Raw genomic sequence first — 21,826 nt, forward strand, 5'->3', positions numbered from 1 at the left:
AGTGTTTTCTTTTTTGTTTCCCCTTCAGAAAAGGACATTTGACACTCAGGAATTAATTGCTTCATAATGTTTCTGCGAAAAGAACAGAGCACTGCTTTTTCTTGGTAGAGTTGAGTTTTCCGTGAAGTTAATGAAAGATGTGTTTAGGTTAAAGCAAAGCCAAGTAGCATGTTGAATGTCAATGCTGATTTTTGGTGAGTGTTTAAATCGTACTAGTGATTGTGGTTTTATAACTTTTGAAATGGTGAAGTAAGGATACAGAAAGTAAGGAAAGGAATAATGTGTGTATGTGTCTTGGTCCTGGGGTTGCACTCAAGCCCTGAGTGCTATCCCTGACTTTCTTTTTTGCTCAAGGCTAGCAGTCTACCACTGGAGCTACAGCTCTGTTTCCAGCTTTTCAATGGTTAATTGGAAGTAAGAATATCAGACTTTCTTGTTGGAGCAGACATTGAGCTGTGATCCTGACCTCTCAGCCTTCTGAGTAGTAGGATTACAAGCATGAGCCATTGGTGCCCAACTCCTTTTCCTCTTCTTCTGTGTGTGTGTGTGTGTGTGTGTGTGTGTGTGTGTGTGTGCGCGCGCGCCTGTGAGTCATTGGGTTTGTTTTTGTTTTTTTTTTGCCAGTTCTGGGGCTTGAACTCAGGGCCCGAGCACTGTCCCTGGCTTCGTTTTGCTCAAGGCTAGCACTCTGCCACTTGAGCCACAGTGCCATTTCCGGCTTTTTTTCTATATGCGGGGTGCTGAGGAATCGAACCCAGGGCTTCATGTATAGGAGATGAGCACTTTACCACTAGGCCATATTCCCAGCCCCCGAGTCATTGGGTTTGAAGTCAGGGCCAGGGCCCTGTCCTTGAGCATTTTTATTCAAGGCTAGTGCTCTACTCAGTTTAGCCACAGAGCCACTTGCACTTTTCTAAGGGTTAATTGGAGATAAAGTCTCATGAACTTTCTGGCCCAGGCAGGCTTCAAATTGCAGTCTTTAGGTCTCAGTCTCTTGAGTAGCTAGGATTATAGGTATTAGTGACTCTCTTTTCTTTCTTTCTTTCTTTTTTTTTTTTTTTTTAAGAGAGTGTCACTACATAGCTTAAGCTGGATTCAAACTTGTGACCCTTCTGCCTCAGAAGTTCACCTGTTGTTGCAGTCTGTGGTGTTTTCTGTTGCATTGCTGCTCAGGGCTTGACCTCTTGGTACCCAGCAGTAACTGTATACTGTAAGGGCTAACCTGAGAGACTAAATGTAAGTTTTAGTGTTAAAATTATAACAGCTTCTAAACCCTGTGATGACTCCATGCTAGAGGGCTGCACCCCCACCCGTGAGACTAGTTTCTTGTAGTTTGACATTTAAAAATATAGGGAGCCCTTGTTCCCCTCTGTAGCTAGGTAGCAACCATGGTAACAGACAGTAAAAATGATCATAGTCATAGACTATAGAAATAACCATAATAGTAGTAGAAATGCCATGGTAACTGTTGGGTTGGTTTACTTATGATTGAGTACTGGATTGTTTTAGCCCGCTCAAGCTTGCTTAGTGGTAATGGGAAAACAAGGTGGCAATTGTTAAAATAAAGTTGGTACTAGATCAGTCTGACTGCAGAATTCTGCTTCTGCAAATGGCTTGCTTAACCCATTTGTGACTTGTTCTACCCCCCTGCATTAACCCCCTGCATCAGTGCTACCTGACCACCTGCTGTCAATTCCTGATAACAAGGCCAGTTCCCTTTATCAAAGCCAAAATAGATAACTGAAAGGGTAATAGCCAATAGAAACAGGACAAGACTTGCTTGTTAAATGCCATCCAATCAGGTATCTACCAAGTTGGAAATACCTTGCCCCTGTTGTAATCACAATAAAAACCCTGCTTATCTGAGGGTGGGGGCTCTCAGTCCAGATCCGCTGCATTGGTGACATTTGAGAGTCCAGGCTCCAGCTTGCAATAAAGACTCTCAGCGTTTGCATTGGAATCGCCTCCTTGGTGGTCTTTGGGGACTGAAATCTAGGCATAACAATACCAACCCCTTCAGTGCTCTGGAAGCAGGGGTGTGGGGGAGGACTGCTGTCTGCATTCTAGCTGAAGGAAACTCAGGTCACAGCAGGGAACTCTTTAATTGTTCTGAGCCCTGAGGTGCAGGCCTGACCACACCAAACACTGCAGTCCTCCTTGGAGGTTGACCCTGTGAAGCTGATGGGGGAGGGGGGGAGTGGCGACATGGGAGTGCACCGAACACAGAGTTCCTCTTTACATCTGGTTTGCTCTTGCCGGGCATGGCATAAACGCAGAGCTCTATCCAGTAGGAGCCGGAGGTGGCAAGGCCTTCCCTGAGGGCTGTAGTCCTCTGCTGCTCTCTAGGTAACGCGTTCATTTCCTCATCACACTGCAGTCATTTGTGCCATTCTCTGGGCTGCGGTTGCCGTCCCAATTTGTCTCCTGGAGAAATTCACACCACAGTTAAATAAAAAGAAAGGAAAGAGATAGGAAAAAAGGAAAAGAATGTGAGGAGGAATATGAAAAAATATGGAAAAGATAAAAGTTCTGTTACCAAACAAATATAAAGGGAAACAAATATAAAGGGAATTAGGGAAGATGGTGGCTTGGAGACACCCTACCTCAAGCATATTTGTTCAGGGATGGCATTAAGACCCTGAGTTGAAGTCCCACGTCCAGTGCATGTGTATGCAGGTGCGTGAGAACACACACACACACACACACACACACACACGAATGTAATTGGAAGTTTGATAGAGATTTCATTGAATCTGTAGATAGCTTTTGAAAGGCTATGTCCTAGCCATCCCAGGGACCATGCAGAGATAGTTACGGACAGGAGAAGAAGGTTTATAAGGAGGTTTATTAGTAGCGCCATATCTCCCATGGAAGAGGGAGCAATATGGTATCTGTACCTTAATGCAGGTGGTTGCTTATATAACTTTGGGGCTAAAGCTAAAGGGGAAGTAGGTAGGTCTGAATGGTGAGTGGGAATGGCCTATTATAGCTCTTGGGCAGGGAGTTCAGGTATGGGTAAGTTGGGGGCCAGTGGGAGGGGCTGAGGACCTGAGGTGGGGGAAATACTAACAGTAATTAATTCCTCTATCATTTAAATATGGTCAAGATGAATGCACTGATGTAAAACCAGCATGTCATTCTTTACGTCCATCTATACTGTTTGTCAAATTTTAATATGTGTTTTCCAAGTATGTAAGCTGTTAGCATTTCCCTAGCCTCAGGTCCTCAGCTCCTCCCACTAGCCCCCAGATCCACCCATACCTAATGAGCTACTCCTACTCACTATCTACCTACTTCCCCTTTACCCCCAGAGAGAAGCTGCCACTTGGATAAGGTAGAGACACCATGTAGCTCCCTCTCCTGTGGGAACTATGGCCCCACTAATAAACCTCCTTATGAACCTTCTTCTCCTGTCTGTGCTTATCTACGCCTGGTCATCTGGGATGGCCGCTACTTATGCTTTCATTGGTGCCGAACCCGGGATAGGTTCCCTGGTGGATTTGCTCCCCCATTTCTGGGGGGTCCAAGCTGCCTCCGGGACCTATTCTGTCTTAAGCCCACCCAGACGACCACCGAGGTAACTTCTCCTGACTGAGTGCTCTACTTCCATCCACCACGACAATCTCCAAATTTGCCCTCACACCCAGGGTAAGTGATCATCTAAATGAGGGCTCGGATTTGATTTTCTGATTTACCGTAGGGCCACACCAAAAATCTTGGCGCCAAGTTCCGAGCCCCACTCAAGGGCCACAGGGCCGCGACCACAGGGCCACACTCTGAGACACAGTGATTGGGGTGACGATTCCATCGCTGATTGTCTCTCACATTTCAGCTGACCAGAGTAATACCGAGGACGCTTGGTATTAACTCCTCAGCTCTGCTAATCACTTACCATGGGAGGGGCACAATCATCCACCACAACAGATTTGAAACTCCAACCAGGGTGAGTGACCATTAGCCGGGAGCTTGGATTTTCTCCAGTTCAGCTCCACTGGTCACTCATCAAGTGGGGAACAGTCTAAAGCTGCTCACAATCTTACAAATTTGGACTTACATAACTTCTATGAGCACTCGGGCGAATGGAGTTCTCTCTCTCTCTTTCTCTCTCTCTCTCTCTCTCTCTTTCTGTCTCTCTCTAAACTCTGCCTGCCTGCCTGTGATGGGCTGGTACTAGCTTCCAAAGGTACCAATATTTGTTTAACATCTGCTTTGATTGATGTTTGTTAAGCTTGGAGATTCAGTTAAATTCTGCTTGTTGTTGGCTAAATCCTGTTTTCTCTAGCATTAACCACGTGGTGGACAATAGAATTGGTTCTAGCAAGCTCCATCTTGGTTCTATCAAAGTTCCAAAAACTCTTGGATGTGGAGTCCCACCCATCCCCCAGGTAATGGGCATGCAAATTCCTCAAATTCCTCGAGGCTGGGCAGGGATGTGGAGACTTGAGCTCCCGGTAACCCTGCCCCCACCCCCCCAAACTGTAACTGTGGCTTTGCAGTTCAAATGTGCCTTGCAATTCAAATGTTGGTCGGTGAAGGTGTCTTGCTGTGAGCCTGCTAAGGCTCTGACCAGATCCGCTGCCATTACGCCATGCCACGTGTCTGTGTTCTGTTTGTGTCCTGTCTCCCATCTCCCTGACCTTCTCTGGTCTTAGCATCCCACTTCAGCTCCCCATTGGAGCTGAACTGGTTTCTCAAAATGTGGCTTCTTCGTTTCCTCACCGTATAATCTGTTTGTTTTGTTTTGTTTTTTTGGCCAGTCCTAGGCCGTGAACTCGGGGCCTGAGCACTGTCCCTGGCTTCCTTTTGCTCAAGGCTAGCACTCTGCCACTTGAGCCACAGCGCCACTTCTGGCCGTTTTCTGTATATGTGGTGCTGAGGAATCAAACCCAGGGCCTCATGTATATGAGGCAAGCACTCTTGCCACTAGGCCATATCCCCAGCCCCTCACCGTATAATCTGTGAAAATTTTTGTTAGCTGGAAAAGTTTTTTTGTTTTCTAACGACTACGTGGTTCTAAAATATGGGCAAAATAATATAATTTTGCCACTGGAATTCCAGAAAACTTACATGGCCAATTAAAAAAAAATTCTAAGCGTGCCTCAAAGCTTGTGCACAAGTGTCTGCCTGTCTGTCTGTTGGTAAAACATGTAAAATCTGGCATCATGGTTTCAAAATTGCTTGCTTTTTGACTACTATTTTAACTTACTTTAATTCTTGTGTTAAACTGTTCTTTGCAGCCTGTGGGTGGAGTCACAGTGAACAGCCTGGAGGCAGTCCTGACTCTTATCACCAGACTCCAAGCCAAAAGGAGAAAACCAGGTTTTAAACCCAAACTGATACAAGCAAACGGGTGCAAGCAAATGTGTCTAAGATGTAAAACCAGTGTGTTATTCTTTATGTCCATCTACGCTAAAAGTCAAGTGTACATCTGATCCTGACAATTCTTTGATATAGACTAAGATTTTTTTTTTTCATTTTTTTTTATTTAATTTTTTTTTTTTTATTAATTGGACATAAATTTTTTTACAAGGTGTTGTGCAAAGAGGGTGCAGTTACATAGTAGGGCAGTGTGTACATTTCTTATGATATCTTACAACCTGTTTTTCTATCCCTTGTCTAGGTCAGGTTGACATATATGCAATATACAATGTATCAAGAACATATACAGTATTCACAGACTTGGTCTCTACTGTCTCTCCGTCTCCCTTTGTTAACAGTCATATATCAGGGAGATCATGCCCCTTTGTTTTCTGTGTTCTAGGCTTGTCTCACTCAACATTATTTGTTCGAGTTCCGACCATTTCCCTGCAAATAACAATATTTCACCATTCCTAATCGCTATGTAGTATTCCATTGTGTATAAGTACCATATTTTTTGGATCCATTCGTCTGTGGAGGGGCATCTGGGTTGTTTCCATATTTTAGCTATTGTGAATTGTGCCGCGATAAACATGGTAGTACAAATGCCTTTTTGATATCTTGGATTTTGCTGTTTAGGATAGATGCCTAGGAGTGGTATGGCTGGGTCATAGGGTAGGTCTATATTGAGCTTTTTGAGAAACCTCCATACTGTTCTCCAAAGTGGTTGTACTAATTTGCACTCCCACCAACAATGGAGAAGGGTTCCTCTTTCCCCACAGCCCCTCCAGCATTTGTTGTTTCCTGAGTTCAGAGTATAGGCCATTCTAACTGGGGTGAGGTGGTATCTCAGGGTTGTTTTTATTTGCATTTCCTTTACTAGCAGGGATGTTGAGCATTTCCTCATATGTTTCTTTGCCATTTTTATATCTTCTCTTGTGAAGTCTCTCTTTAGCTCTTTTGCCCATTTCCTAATAGGTTTATTGGGCTTGGAGGGGCTTAGTTTTTTGAGTTCTCTGTAGATGACCGATATCAGGCCTTTGTCTGTTGCTGTGCTGGTAAATATCCTTTCCCATATCGTTGGCTGTCTTTCTATTTTGGTGGCTATGTCCTTAGCTGTGCAGAAACTTTTTAATTTGTAGTAGTCCCATTTGTCGAGTCTTTCTCCTATTTGTTGTGCCCCTGGGACTCTATTCAGGAAGTTCCTTCCTGTGCCTATAAGTTCTAGTGTCTTTCCTACTCTGTCCTTCAGTAGTTTCAAGGATTCAGGTCTGATGTTGAGGTCCTTGATCCATTTTGAGTTGATCTTGGTGCATGGCGATAGGCTTGGGTCTACTTTGAGTTTTCTGCATATGGCTGCCCAGTTCTCCCAGCACCAGTAGTTGAAGAGGCTATGTTTATTCCATTGTATATCTTTAGCTCCTTTGTCGAATATCAGTTGGCTGTAAGAGTGCGGTTTTATTTCTGGGTCTTCAGTTCTAATCCATTGGTCTTCCGATCTGTTTTTATACCAATACCATGCTGTTTTTGTTATGATGGCCTTGTAGTAGATCTTGAAGTCAGGTATTGTGATACCTCCTGCATTGCTTTTTTTGCCTAGAATTGCTTTGGCTATTCTAGGTTTTTTGCTGTTCCATATGAATTTATGGATTGGTTTCTCTATTTCAGTGAAGAATGTGGCTGGGATTTTGATAGGTATTGCATTGAATTTGTATAACAATTTGGGCAATATGGCCATTTTCACTATGTTGATTCTGCCTACCCATGAGCATGGGAGGTCTTTCCATCTCCTTGTGTCTTCTTTGATTTCCCTTATTAGATTTTTGTAGTTTTCATTGAATAGGTCCGTCACGTCCTTGGTTAAGTTGATCCCTAGGTACTTTATTCTTTTTTTGGCTACTGTAAATGGAATTGTTTCCATAATTTCCTTTTCTGTTTGTCTATTGCTGGTGTACAGAAAAGCTGCTGACTTTTGTGGGTTGATTTTATATCCTGCTACTTTGCCAAATTGGTTTATTAGGTGTAGGAGTTTGGGTACTGAGGTTTTTGGGTCCTTCAGATACAAGATCATGTCGTCTGCGAATAGGGATAACTTGATTTCTTCCTTGCCGATGTGGATCCCTTTGATGTCCTCCTCTTGCCTTATTGCTATGGCTAGGGATTCCAGCACTATGTTGAACAGAAGTGGGGAGAGTGGGCATCCTTGTCTTGTTCCTGATTTTAGGGGGAATGACTTAAGTTTCTCTCCATTTAATATGATATTAGCAGTTGGTCTGTTGTATATGGCTTTTATTGTTTTGAGGAATGTTCCATCTATTCCTGTTCTCTCCAAAGCTTTTAATAGGTATGGATGTTGTATTTTGTCAAAGGCTTTTTGGGCATCGACTGAGATAACAATGTGATTCTTGATTTTAGCTCTGTTTATGTGGTGAATTACGTTGATTGATTTACGGATGTTGAACCATCCTTGTGACTGAGGGATGAAGCCTACTTGGTCATGATGTATGATATTCTTGATCACTTTCTGGATCCTATTAGCTAATATTTTATTGAGGAGCTTTGCATCTGTGTTCATTAGTGATATTGGTCTGTAGTTCTCTTTTTTTGTTGGGTCTTTGCCTGGTTTGGGAATTAGTATGATATTAGCTTCGTAGAATGAGTTTGGAATTTCTCCCTCCATTTCTATTTCGCGGAAGAGTTTGAGGAGTATTGGAATTAGCTCCTCACTAAAGGTTTTGTAGAATTCGTTGGTGAATCCATCTGGGCCTGGGCTTTTCTTAGTAGGGAGGTTCTTGATTACCTCCTGTATCTCACCGTAAGTTATTGGTTTATTTAGCTGATTTATTTCTTCTTGGTTCAGTTTGGGCAGTTTGTACTTCTCTAAGAATTGATCCATTTCTGTAGAATTATTGTTTTTTGCTGAGTAGAGGTTTTGGAAATAGCTCCTTATGATTGTTTGAATATCGTGTGTACTTGTTGTAATTTTTCCTGTGGAGTCCCTGATTTTACGAATATGAGTCTCTTCTCTTCTTTTTTTTGTAAGTCTTGCAAGGGGTCTGTCAATTTTGTTTATTTTCTCAAAGAACCAGCTTTTAGTCTTATTTATTTGTTGAATGGTCTTTCTATTTTCAATCAGATTTATCTCTTCTTTAATCTTTGTGATCTCTCCTCTCCTAGTCGTTATAGATTCTGTCATTTCTTGTTTCTCCAGTTGTTTTAGTTTCATCGTGAGGGTATTCACCTGCTCTGCTTCCATTCTTTTAATGTGGGTGCTGAGTGCAATGATCTTGCCCCTCAGAACTGCCTTAGCTGTGTCCCATAGGTTTCTTTGTGATGTGTTTTCTTTGTCATTGTGGCTTATGAATTCGTTGATTTCATCTTTAATTTGATCTGTGGCCCAAGTGTTGGATAGCAGCGTGGGGTTTAGCCTCCAAGAGTGTGTATAGGCTCTGTGGTATCCTTTGTTGTTGAGGGTTACCTTTAATCCACTGTGGTCAGATATAATACATGGGATGACGTCAATACTTTTGTATTTGCTGAGGTTCTTTGTGTGGGCTATGACGTGGTCTATTTTGGAATATGATCCATGGGCTGCTGAAAAGAAGGTGTATTGGGTCTCTGTGGGGTGAAAGGTTCTATATAGGTCTGTTAGATCCATTTGGGAAATGGTGTTATTTAGGTCCTCAGCTCCCTTACTAATCCTCTGAGTGTTGGATCTGTCTCTTGGAGAGAGAGGAGTATTAAAGTCACCCACTATGATTGTGTTTGCGTCTATCTTGCTCTGTAATTCTTTGAGAATTTGCTTGACATATGTCGGGCCTCTTTTGTTTGGTGAGTATACATTTATCACCGTGATTTCTTGATTCTGGATTTTTCCTTGTATTAATATGTAGTGTCCTTCTTTGTCTTTTTGAGTGGACTTTAAAGAGAAGTCAAGCTTGTCTGAGATCAGGATGGCTACACCTGCCGTTTTGGTGGATGCATTTGCTTGGTAGATCTTGCTCCATCCTTTCACTCGAAGCCTGTTTTTGTCCCTTGCTGTAAGGTGGGTCTCTTGTAGACAGCAGATGTCAACTTTTTGTTTGCGAATCCATTCTGCCAGTCTGCTCCTCTTTATCGGGGAGTTTAAACCATTTATATTTAAAGAGATCAAGGATAAGGGTGTTTTTTCTCCTTCCATTTTATTGGTGGGCTGTTTTTTCTTCTTTTTTTTTTTTTCTTCTTGTCTTTAGTGAGCTTGTGTTTCTGCTGGGCTTTGGCTATTGAAGTTTCTTTCTGAATCTATCTGTGTGTCTTTTACGATCTCTGTTGGGTGGGGTTCCCCTCTTAATATTCGCTGTAGGGCTGGTTTTTTATTCACATACTCCTTTAGCTCCTCTTTGGTGTGGAAAGATCTGGTTCTCCCTTCGAATGTGAACTCCAATTTCGCTGGATATTTGATCCGAGGTTGTAAATTGTTATTCTGGAGTACTTGGATGGTGTTCTTCCACTCGCTTCGAGCTTGGTAAGTTTGTGTGGATAAGTCGGATGTTATTCGAATTCTCTTCCCATTGAAAAAAGTTTCCTTCTTCGCTTTGGCTGAATTCAGAATTTGCTCTTTAATCTTGAGGTCTGAAGTCTTGAATATTATGTGCCTTGGGGTGGCTTTCCTGGGGTCTGGCCTGCCAGGTGTCCTATAGGCTTCGGTTACCTGGATGGGGTCCCCTGTGAGATTGGGGAAGTTTTCTGCCATAACTTTATTGAGAACATGATTAAGCCCTCTGCTCTGGTATTCGGCTCCTTCTTCTATTCCAATTATGCGCAGATTATATCTCTTGTCTTTGTCCATTAGTTCCTGGATTAGTCTTCCCTGAAGCTTCACCTTTTCTTGGAGTGTGGTCATTTTCTGGTTGTTGTCAGCTGCTTCATCGTCCAGGCGAGAGATTCTGGATTCTATATGGTCTACTCTTTGTGTCATGGTTTCAATTGCGGAGTTTATGGATGTCAGAGAGCTATTTATGGTTGTCATATCAGCTCTGATCGTGGAGATTTCTTCCTTTAAAGAGTTGTATTTTAAATCTATTTTTTCATGCATTTCAATTCTTAGGATGTGGAGATTTTCTTTAAAGGCAGCTTGCATTTGTATCCATTTTTGCTTCCATTTCTTTAAAGCAGGTTTGCATTGTATCCAGTTTTGCTTCCATTTCTTTCTTGGCTTCCTGGGTGTCCTTCCAGATTTCCGCTCTAAATTCCTGGAATTGTTTTCTGATTTCATTTCTGACGCTTTCGATCATTCCTGTTAACATGGCCTCATTTGCTTTTTTAGTCTCCATCTCCTCTTCAGTCGTGCTGCTTTTTGGAGCTGGCGAGTTGGCTTGCCCTTTGATGAACTGAGTTATGTTTCTTTGTGATTTGCGCATCTGGAGATCTGGATGGCTTCTCAGGTTTGGTTTGTAGCTCCTCCCTCCCTCCTGTGTAGACGTGTCTACGGGCAGCAGGTGCTGTCGCTGTGTCCCCGCCCACCAGTGCAGGGTACGCCTACCAGAGCGGGGGCTGTCGCCGGGGGCCCCGCCCTCCTGTGCGCTGTGCGTTCAGTGCAACAGGCACTTCGGCGGGATATGCCTCCCAGAGCAAGTCCTGGGTTGTTGGGTTGTGCTTGCGCCCTCTCACGAGTCCGTTGTGGGGGGGGGGTACGTGTGGGGCCCAGTGGGATCGACTGTCCGGGTGTGGCTTGGCACCTTCAGACCTCACCTCCGCTGTTAGGAGGGGGGTCGTGATCAGGCTCAAGTGACCCTGCTGGGCTGGTATTGCCCACCAGCGCCTGTGGTTTTAGTTGTAAGAGTCTGCGCGGTCCAGGCGCCTCAGGTGGGGTTTGCACAACCGGCTGTCTCCCGGCCCCTGTTGGGAAGGGGGCGGGGCCGGTTCTGCCAGTTCAGGAACCTGTGGGGTGTTGGTGCTGCTGAGCCCTTCCCCTGCTAAACTGACTTCCCAGCGCCTGATGGGGGTTTCCCCACCTGATTTGTGGGTTCTTTGTTCCCTCAGGGGTGGGGGAGGGGGGAGGGAGGGCACTCACTTTTGCTGCTTTGTGTGTGTGTCCCGCGCCGCCGTTGGCCGTCCAGGGGTTGGCTAAGTGTCGTGGTGGCTTCCCTGGTTCCCGATTTCTGCCGCGCTGGGTTCCCTTGTCCAAACCCGGTGTGGACCCGAACTTCTCGTCGCTGCCGGTGTGTCTTGGTCCGCACCCTGCCTTGTGTCCGTGGGGTCTCCCCCTATATGAATTCTGCGCTCCTGGCAGCCTGTCTGCCGATCGCCGGGTTCCCCTTTCCCAGCCTGACCCTGTTTGTGCCAGGGTCGGCTGGAGGGGGGAGGGTGCCCCGGTGAATCTCCGGCTCCGTGTAGGTTTTCGGTTCTTCTTTTTTGCTCCTTTTTGTTTTCCTGCGTTTCTCCACTGCTTCTGGCTGCTGGTTTTGCTGGGTTCTTGATGGGGTGTTGGGTGTTGGGGTTCCCAGCTCACTATGCCGTTGGAGCGAGTCGGGGTGCCTCCCTATTCCATCGGCGCCATCTTTCTTCTCCTCTAGACTAAGATTTTGATTCTCCATTTTTCTATCCTGTGCTCTCATAAACTCTTTTTTTTTTTTTTTTTTTTTGGCCAGTCCTGGGCCTTGGACTCAGGGCCTGAGCACTGTCCCTGGCTTCCTTTTGCTCAAGGCTAGCACTCTCCCACTTGAGCCACAGCGCCACTTCTGGTCGTTTTACTGTATATGTGGTGCTGGGGAATCGAACCCAGGGCCTCATGTATACGAGGCAAGTGCTCTTGCCACTAGGCCATATCCCCAGCCCTCTCATAAACTCTTTAAGGTCAAGGGACCAAAGTGCTAACCTCAATTTTCCTGACCCAGGATTAATATTTTGCTTTATCGAATGCAGGTCGACATGTGTGCTAGCTGCGTGGACTGTGGCAGTCTGTGGCTACAGGAAGCTGCCTCCACAGTCTGCTAAAGCTGAGACTTTTACATTGTCCTGACCCTTTGCCCTCTTGATTGTTAATTCATTTGTGCTCTCTTCCACCTGCCAATCAATGATGATTTGATTTGATGGCACATGGATCTCATTCAGTCTGCTGTTCTCTAAGTGTTACAGCAGAACTCTGCCAAGTATTTGTTGGTCAATTCTCAACAAGTTACAGGTAAGCGCTACTCCTATTGTTCTCCTTGTTGCTTTAATTGGAAATAAAAAGGGCTTTTATGGCTAAGACTCCTTGGATTGCAGTTCAAAGCCAGCCCGGGCAGAGAAAAAAATCCCTCTAAAACTCCATCTCCCAACTAACCAGCAAAGAGCCAGACTGGAAGCTTGGCTCAAGAGAACCAGCCAAATACTGAAAGCGGCACCGTGGCTCAAGTGGTAGAGCACTAGTCTTGAGCAGAAGTGCTCAGAGACAGTGCCCAGGCCTTGAGTTCAAACCTTGTGAATGCCAACTGGGACCAACTATCCAAGCAATGAGCACTTAGACCTCCAGGACAAGGTCAATCCTGACAACAAGGAACCATGGAGAGGAGTAAGAGGAGATGAAGTCTCATCTTAAATGGAGTCAATTTAAACTTGCCCTTTCAAAATTAATCAGAGCCGGGAGATCAAGAGGAATAGTTGTTTACCCACCTAATGTCCATACCTGTCCATTTTCCATCTGGACTGAAACTTGCATTCTTGCCTTTGTTACTTGCTATAAATAAATAAATAAATAAATAAATATGTATATATATATATATATATATATTTATATATATTTGCCTCTGACTGGTTACTCCCAACCAGTCCACTATCCCTAAACACTTCCTTCCTGCCCCCAGTCCAGTTATAACTCCTTCCTTGTAATGGGCCACAATTGGGTTTATGTTCCAAATGGAACTTTTCTGGCTTATGCCCAGGGTGTGTTTCATGTTGTTCATGTTAACTGGTTCTGTGAACTTGTCAGCCTTTTTCCTGACCTTTTCAAAAGTCTCTTTTAACAGGATAACATCCCTCACTGAGGTCGCCACCTGGGAACTTGCAGTTCAAGGCCATCCTCTTACTACACTGCTGTGCCCAGCGTAGATCTGGATCCTGAAGGCCCCAGCCCCAGGGACTCCTTGATATGCCCAAGCTGCAGGAGGTAGCCAGAGGAGGCCATGACACCCATTGGCCCTGATAACCATTCTCGTGGAAATGATGAGGACTTTTACCAACCAAACTGTCAAGCAAATACTCCTTGGACGGTACCAGGCCAAATGAATCAGGGACCCCTGACTACTTCGCCCCTTTTCAGCAGGAAGTAGCTCCAGAAGAAACAACCTCTGCCCATACTCCTGGCCTGGTACCCCTCCTCTGTTATTAATAAACAACAAATGGGGGAATGTTAGTATTTCCCTAGCCTCAGGTCCTCAGCTCCTCCCACTAGCCCCCAGATCCACCCATACCTAATGAGCCACTCCTACTCACTATCTACCTACTTCCCCTTTACCCCCAGAGAGAAGCTGCCACCTGGATAAGGTGCAGACGCCATGTAGCTCCCTCTCCCATGGGAACTACGGCCCCACTAATAAACCTCCTTATGAACCTTCTTCTCCTGTCTGTGCTTATCTCCGCCTGGTCCTCTGGGAATGGCCGGTACCTATGCTTTCATAAGCCACCTTGAATACAGAGGTGACAATGGTTTCAATCGTAAGAAGTATCCTAAAGTGCTAAATTCAGTTAAGCAGTTGCTATTTTAAAACTCTCATCTCATCTACTGAGTTTTGTCATTGCAAATCCAGAGTCCACCTTCTGCAGTATTTAGCCAGACCCACAGAAAAATAACTGGCAAGTATTTGTTGGTCAGTTCTTAACTAGTTAGAGGTAAGCTCTGCCTATTATTTCTATTGGTCTCCTTGTTGCTTTAATTGGAAATTAAAAGGGTTTTTGTGGCAAAGACTCATTTGATCTGAGGATTGCAGTCCAAAGCTAGTCTGGATAGAAAAATTCCCCTGAGACTCCATCTCCAAATTAACCAGCAAAGAACTAGGCCGGAAGCATGGCTCAAGAGACTCTTATCTCAAATTAACCAGTCAAATGCTGGGAGTGGCACTGTGGTTCAAAGTGGTAGAGTGTGGCCTTGAGCAAAAGTACTCTGAGACAGTGCCACGGCCTTGAGTTCAAACTCCATGACAAGCCATCCCAGCCACCAGCCCGGTCCTGACAACAAGGAAACACGGAGAGGAGTAAGAGGGGATGGTATCACATCCTAAATGAAGCCACTTTACACACACCCTTTCAAAATTAACTAGAGCTGGGAGATCAAGAGAAATAGTTAATAAGCTTGCCTGTCTAATGTCCATACCTATCCACCTTCTAGCTGGACAGGAACTTACAGTTTTGCCTTTGTTACCTGCTATTTGTATTTATAGTAAGTCTTAGACTCAGGACAGTTAGCCCTGACAGCTTCCTGTGTCTCCTATGCATATATCAGACAAGGTCCCCTGTCAGGCCTTTTTGATCATCCTTGTCCCCCCCATCACAGAACACCACCTTGCCCATGAGGCCTTCCAGTCCCTCAGAGACTGGGCCAGAAAATGCCCCCTTCACCCTACCAGATTCTTTACTAACCACAGCATGGACTCACAATACCAAAACAGGACAAAAACAGCAGATCCATCTCACCAAGATAGCTGCGGAACATCCGCCCTTGCTCTTATTCTGGAGGACAAACCCACAGATCATCACCACTGGCCTGCCAATGACAGATGAGCACCCCTCCCCCTGCCCCTTTTCTGGCTCACACCTCCCCATCTTTGCTGGCTGACCTAACATACCTCCACCTAACAGATCCCTTTTCGGCACACTTCCATTCTTCCCTACACACCTTGTGGAGGGAGTTGCTCTCCTTCCAGACCCCTATTTACCCCTCCCACCAGCTTGATCTGGTGCAGGATTGACATTTGCAAGGAACTTTTGTGGACTTTTCACTCTCTGAAATTTACCTTTTTTACCTACCTTCTTCTCCTCTCACATACTTTCATTTAATTATGGGCTCATGTCTCCTAATTACCCCCTTCTCACTGGCCTGGTTGCTGGCAATCAATCTGGGGGGAGATAAGTGTGGCAGTTTCAGGTTTGGACACTGCCCCAAGGATGGAACACCTGTGAGCTGTGCAATTTCACCTTTGGCCCAATTTTAGGCTGTGAGTCATTAGTAATTTTAAATTTTGATTTTGCTTAAGTATGCAGGCATAATTGTCGCCGCTCAGTCACAAATTCAGCGGAATTTAGAGCCTCCTTTTACTTGTGCTTGACATAAGGCAATTCCCTTTCCTGCATAGATGACTGTAGGAAGGCAGGCCCTTGCTGGAGCTGTAATTATTATTATGCTGCTGCCGGACATGGCCTTAAAGATATTATCCTTGCTGGGTGCTGGTGACTCCCACCTTCAATCCTAGCTACTCAGTAGGCTGAGATCTCAGGTTTGTGGTTCAAAGCGAGCCCAGGCAGGAAAGGCCATGAGACTCTTATCTCCAATAAACCACCAGAAAACTAGAAGTGGCGCTGTGGCTCAAGTGGTGGAGCTCTAGCCTTGAGCTAAAGAATTCAGGGGCAGCGTGCCTGGGCCCAGAGTTCAAGCCCCACGACTAAAATCAAAAAGCAAAAAGAAAGATAATATCTTCACCATAGATCCAGCTGCACAAGAAGCTGAGAAGGACAATATTTCCTCCTCATTTCCTTTAAAATTGAAGACCCAGAGGACCCCCCCCCCCCCACCATTGCAATGGGGTATAGAAGCTTCTATTGCCAAGTGCAGGGGGATGAGATATGGATACTGTGGGGGACCCCCCCCCCCCATGGCCTAGTAAAAAATCATAAAGGCCTACGTACAAACTCCCACTTCCACCATCGATGTGGTGGTTGAAATTGTTCAGGAGACCTCAAAACAGCTGAAGACCCCACTGACCTGGGTCCAGATTATTAATCTGTCCCTTGACGTGTTACATCAAATAGTAAATGCCTCTTTATATCACCCGAACTGCTCCATATGTACCTCATTAACAAACCCTCTGATTGTGGCAGCTCTTTCACCCAACACCATGGCCAACTCTAATTCCTGCATCCTAACTCCAGAGAAAATCAGCAATAGCCTCCCTTTACATTTGGGAGGTCTCACGCCCCCATGCTGGATGACTGATTACAGCCAGCCACACACAGCCTCTCCCACTCACGCATGATAGCTGTGAATTCTACCTCCTTACTGACCAGTCTTCTGGGAGTCTTGTATACAAGATTCTTATATGTCTGTATAAGCACATCGGCTGTAGGACCTTGCTTGCTGGCCACCCCCTCACCTCAACTCATTTTATATGACTTTGCAGAATTTTCCTTACAGGTAGCTCCACAAACAAGACAAAAAAGAGCTGCACTTCTGCCCATCACAGTGGGCATAAGCCTCAGCAGCGCTGACGCCTCAGTGTTCTTCTCTGGAGAAGCACTAGGTCACAGTTTAAAGCAGCCCATCAACTTCAACAGCAGAAGGATGAAGTAACACAATCCTTTAAAACTTCAGCTGCCACCACCAGCCTGCCTCCAAAAACAGATTTCCTCCCTGGCAGAGACAGCCCTGCAAAACTGAAGGGCCATAGATCTTCTCAGTGAGTGGGCAAGAAGGGAGGCACCTGTTTCTTCTTGGGTGAACAACATTGCTTTTATGTTAACCAATTGGGTACGGTAGAACAAAAGATTAAAACTCTAAAGAAAATGGCTAGCTCCATTGGACTCTCTGGGGGAGGAGGAGAAGATAGCTTTGGGGCCCCGGTCCTGCTAGGACCTTTCACTTCCTGGCTCATGCCACCTCTGGGCCCTCTCACTGCCCTACTAACACTGGCATTTTTGCTACTGTGACTTTCCAAATGCCTACAGGAAAATGCTTTTGGAACAAGCCAGAGTTTTCACCAACCAAAGTGTCAACCAGAGGTAGCTTCGTGGTGGATACTGGGGCTACACTCAACTTTCCAGGCATGAGTCCAGTGGATGCCCCAACCTTCAGGAGAGCACCCCACAGGGTCCTCATCCCTTTTCAGCAGGATGCAGCTCCAGAAGACAGACCACCATCTCTTATCCTGGTCAATAACTAACAAAAGAGGGTGGAATGTTGGCTGTGGTGAAGTCATCCTGCAGTAGCTGGCATTGCGGCTGCTCAGGTTCTTCTGCCTGGCTGCCTGCATCTCAGTTGTCATGACCTGGCCTGACCACTTGGCCTGACCACTTGGCCTGACCACTGACATAAACCCCCTCACAATCAACGTCCCACTCACGCCCCGCCCCCCGCATCAATTTTCCATACACAGTGCAGACTTCCACTTCTCCATTCCTGTAGGTTTACTTCCTACCTCATTCCTACAGGCCCACTCCCCTATAAGTACCCCCTAGCTTAACGGCAGTTGCTGTTCTCTGTCCCCCAGTGGAAGCAGCCTGTCTGTTTTCCTGACATTAAACCTTTCTTTCCCTGGATGTGTGTGGTGTGTTTTATTCAGTTGAGACTTCTAACAATTTATATAATCTGGATATGGTATCTTTGTCCATTGCATAAGCTGGTCAAGATTTTTATTCACTTACTGTGAGTTACTTCTTATGTATTGTAAACACAGTGTGCAAGGTGTTTGGTGGGGGGTTTTTTGGTATTGGATTTTGAACTCATGACCTCATACTTATCATGCATGCACTCTACAACTTGAGCCACACACCTAGATTTTTTTCCTTTATTTATTTTTTCAAATAAAGTCTCACATTTATGTGAGAGCCAGCTAAAACCCTGGTCCTTTATGTGCTTCCTGCTTTTCTTGGATTATAGCTTGTACAACCATGCCTATTTTTTGTGAGTTATGATGGGGCCTTCCCAACCCTTTGGGCTGACCTTAATCTCCACACTATTTCCATAGTGATTTCAGTAGTTTACAGTTGTACTAATAGCATTGGGGAGTTCGTCTCTCTCCCCCTTCTCATCAGCAATGGTCATTTGTCTTCTTTTTTTTGTTTTTGGCCAGTCCTGGGCCTTGGACTCAGGGCCTGAGCACTGTCCCTGGCTTCTTCCGGCTCAAGGCTAGCACTCTGCCACCTGAGCCACAGTGCCCCTTCTGGCCGTTCCATATATGTGGTGCTGGGGAATCGAACTGAGAGCTTCATGTGTAGGAGGCAAGCACTCTTGCCACTAGGCCATATTCCCAGCCCGTCATTTGTCTTCTTGATAGTTTCAACCCTACTGGAATGAGACAAAAACTTTATTTTGGTCTTTTTTGGATCAACTCTCAGGAATTCTTTAAAATTGTGTTGTTTTCATGGAAGTTTCTTCCTCCTTGACTTTTCTTGAGCCATTTGTGCTATAAGAAATAAAGAAACACAAAATCAAAAGACAAAGAAGATGTCAATTCAGCTCACAAAGCCTGCATGCAGCCCGAGGACAAGTAGATGCTCTGTTCGAGACCCAAGATTCCCAGGCTTGACACTGGCCTTGACACCTGGGCATGCTGGGAGAGGGGGCATTGGCACTTTCTTCTTGTGCTATTGTCATTTTAGGTATTGGTGTGTGGGAAAACCAAAGGGAGAATGGAAATTTTAAGGAGCAAAAAAAATTTCCTCATTTAAAACTCTCTCTCTCTCTCTCTCTCTCTCTCTCTCTCTCTCTCTCTCTCTCTGTGTGTGTGTGTGTGTGTGTGTGTGTGTGTGTGTGTGTGCCAGTCCTGGGAATTGAGCTCAGGACCTGGGCATTATCCCTGAGCTCCTAGCTACTGCTCTACCACTTGAGTTACATGTCCAGTTCTGATTTGTGGTAGTTAATTGGGGAGAATAGTCTCATGTATTTTCCTGCCCATCTGGGCTTCCAACCATGCATGGTGATCCTCAGATTTCAGCCTCCTGAGTAACTGGGATTACAGGTGAGAACCAGTTATGCTCAGCTTAGATGTTTTTATGTTTCCTAAATTATTATTCCTTAAAATTTCGTTTGCTTGTGGCAGAAATATTGATTAAATCTTACAGGATCCAATTATTTAGGAACTTGTTCATCATTACAAGGAGGAGGGTTTGTTTGTTTGACTGGTTTTAGTTCCACAATTCTTTTTTGACTGAAGAAGTAACCAGTATTTTATCTACGTGATGAACTTATATCTTTCCTCATAATATATTGAGTACTCGTAGGGCTGGTGGGTAATAAAACCAGGGATATGAGAAGAAGACATTTAAGTCTTAGCATATTTATGAGAAGATACAAGGAATGTGTGTTTCTTTTTTCCTTATTTTTTTTTGTTGGTTGTGAAGCTTGAACTCAGGGACTGTGCACTGTCCTGAGGTCTTTTGTTCATGGATAGCACTCTACCACTTTGGGCCACAGCTTCACTTCCAGTTTTTGAGTAGTTACTTGGGGATAAGAGTCTCACAGGGGGCTGGGAATATGACCTAGAGGCAAGAGTGCTTGCCTCATATACATGAAGCCCTGGGTTCGATTCCCCAGCACCACATATATAGAAAACAGCCAGAAGTGGTGCTGTGATTCAAGTGGCAGAGTGCTAGCCTTGAACAAAAAGAAGCCAGGGACAGTGCTCAGGCCCTGAGGTAAAGCCCCAGAACTAGCAAAAAAAAATAATAATTTAAATAAAGAGTCTCACAGGGACTTCTCTTCCTGGGCTAGCTTTGAACTGTGTTCCTCAGATCTCAGTCTCCTGACTTTCTAGGATTGCAAGCATCAGCCACCAGCACCTGACAAATGTGTTTCTTATCAAGGCACAGAGTAAAGGACATTTATAAATTTGACTAAATTTGATCTTTCTACCACTAAACTTACTGGTCTATGACAGCCTGTATCAACTTGGTGAGACAGATTTGGGAAGAGGAAAAGAGGAGGCAGAGTGATGGAGGGGTGATTCTTATCAAGAAGCAGCATTGTACAATAAATTGATGCTAATGAAAAAACTCAGCAGGCAGCCTGTGTGATCTAGAGAGCTTCAGATGAGTCTTAATCTCAAGAATTCAATGTATACCCTACAAAATTAAAAAGAGTTAGGGAAGGGGTGGGTGAGGAAAGGATGAGAGAGAATGTTGAAAGTGGTGATATTGATGAAGATACCTTATATATTAACTGCTTTATTAAATGGCGACTGATTTGTTGAGTTACTTAAAAATGATGATGATGATGATGATGATAAACAATTGTATAGAGAGGGATGAGGTTGCCATTGAATAAGGGACTTGCATACAAACAGATTAGCCCTGGTCTGAGACTAGATGGGGACACAGCTTGAAATGGTCATTTTGTTTTTCATCACAGATACTGGACACAGCCACTCCCTAGTCAGGTGACCTCTGCAGTGTTTACTTACTGATTTTCCACATCCTGGATAGTGTTAGGAAGAGGCTGATTGCTGGTTTCTGGAAGGCAGAAGACAGCAATGGCAGAAAGGATGGGGAAGGCTCCGTAGAGAATCCAAGGCAGATGGGAAGAATATACCTCTAAGGTCATGAAGAGAGGCGCCATCACTGCCCCTGATCTGCTGAAAATTGCACCAATTCCTCCAATTGTGGACCTTAGATTGCAAACAATATCGTAAATAAAATATTTAAAAAATTGTATGCCTACATTCTTTGTTTTTAAAGTCTGGATCTTTCCATGTAGACAGGGATGAGTTAGTCTCCCAGGTGCCAGGATTTCAGGTACCTGACATCATGCCTGGATTGTGTAGATGTTTATTTATGATCTTTATTTCATCTTGGAATCAATTCAATGGAGTTATTAAACATATAGGCTTCGACAGCAAGTTGTCAATTGTCACATTTCCTGCTACTGGTTTACAACCAATTAGTTTTATCATTTTGAAAGTAGGGATACCTACAACATCAAATGAAAGTTTTAGAAGGAGAAAATCTCATCTTATGCCCAAGAGTTAATAAAATTGAGCTGTTTTGGTGCCAGGCTTAGGGCTTGAACTCATGGCCTGGGCAATGTCCCTGAGCTTTTTCTCTCAAGGCTAGTGCTCTATCACTTGAGCCACAGAGGCAGGTCTGGGTTTTCTTTGTTTTTGTTTTTGTTTTTTTTGGCAGTTAATTGATTAGACTCTCGTGGACTTGCTTGCCTGGGCTGGTTTCAAACTATGATCCTCAGATTTCAGCCTCCTTAGCAGTTAGGATTACAGGCATGAGCCACTGACACTCCACTTTAAATTAATTTATGTGCCTAGCATGTGCCATGTCTTTAATAAAGTCACACTCTTCCTTTTTTGTTAGTATATATTGTAAAAAGTGGATTTATATTATGATATTTATACTTTAATCCAATTTACTTTCCTTTATTCTTTATCTTCTTTTCTTTTTAAAACAATTTAAACACATTTCACTATTATGTTTCCATATGTACCCATAAAGCACTTCAACCATAATCACCCCCATCTCCTTCAAATTTTATGCTTCATATGTTTAACCATTAACTATTAATACATTAACTGTTCAT

The 21,826-nt window shown here is 44.4% G+C and overlaps 1 protein-coding gene across 1 annotated transcript in view; it reads right to left on the reverse strand.

The window, feature by feature from the left end:
* Positions 1 to 17,814: 17,814 nt before the first annotated feature.
* LOC125362054 (steroid transmembrane transporter SLC22A24-like) overlaps positions 17,815 to 21,826 on the reverse strand; it is a 212,588-nt gene continuing 208,576 nt past the window's right edge. Inside the window, exons 10-11 of the transcript XR_007213011.1 lie at positions 18,557 to 18,707; positions 17,815 to 18,353 (exon numbers count right to left, since the gene is read on the reverse strand). The gene's annotated coding sequence lies outside the window, so the exon portion shown is untranslated. The remainder of the gene's footprint in view (positions 18,354 to 18,556; positions 18,708 to 21,826) is intronic.

Source organism: Perognathus longimembris, chromosome 13 (assembly GCF_023159225.1).
Source record: "Perognathus longimembris pacificus isolate PPM17 chromosome 13, ASM2315922v1, whole genome shotgun sequence".
In the NCBI taxonomy this organism is placed as follows: domain Eukaryota; kingdom Metazoa; phylum Chordata; class Mammalia; order Rodentia; family Heteromyidae; genus Perognathus; species Perognathus longimembris.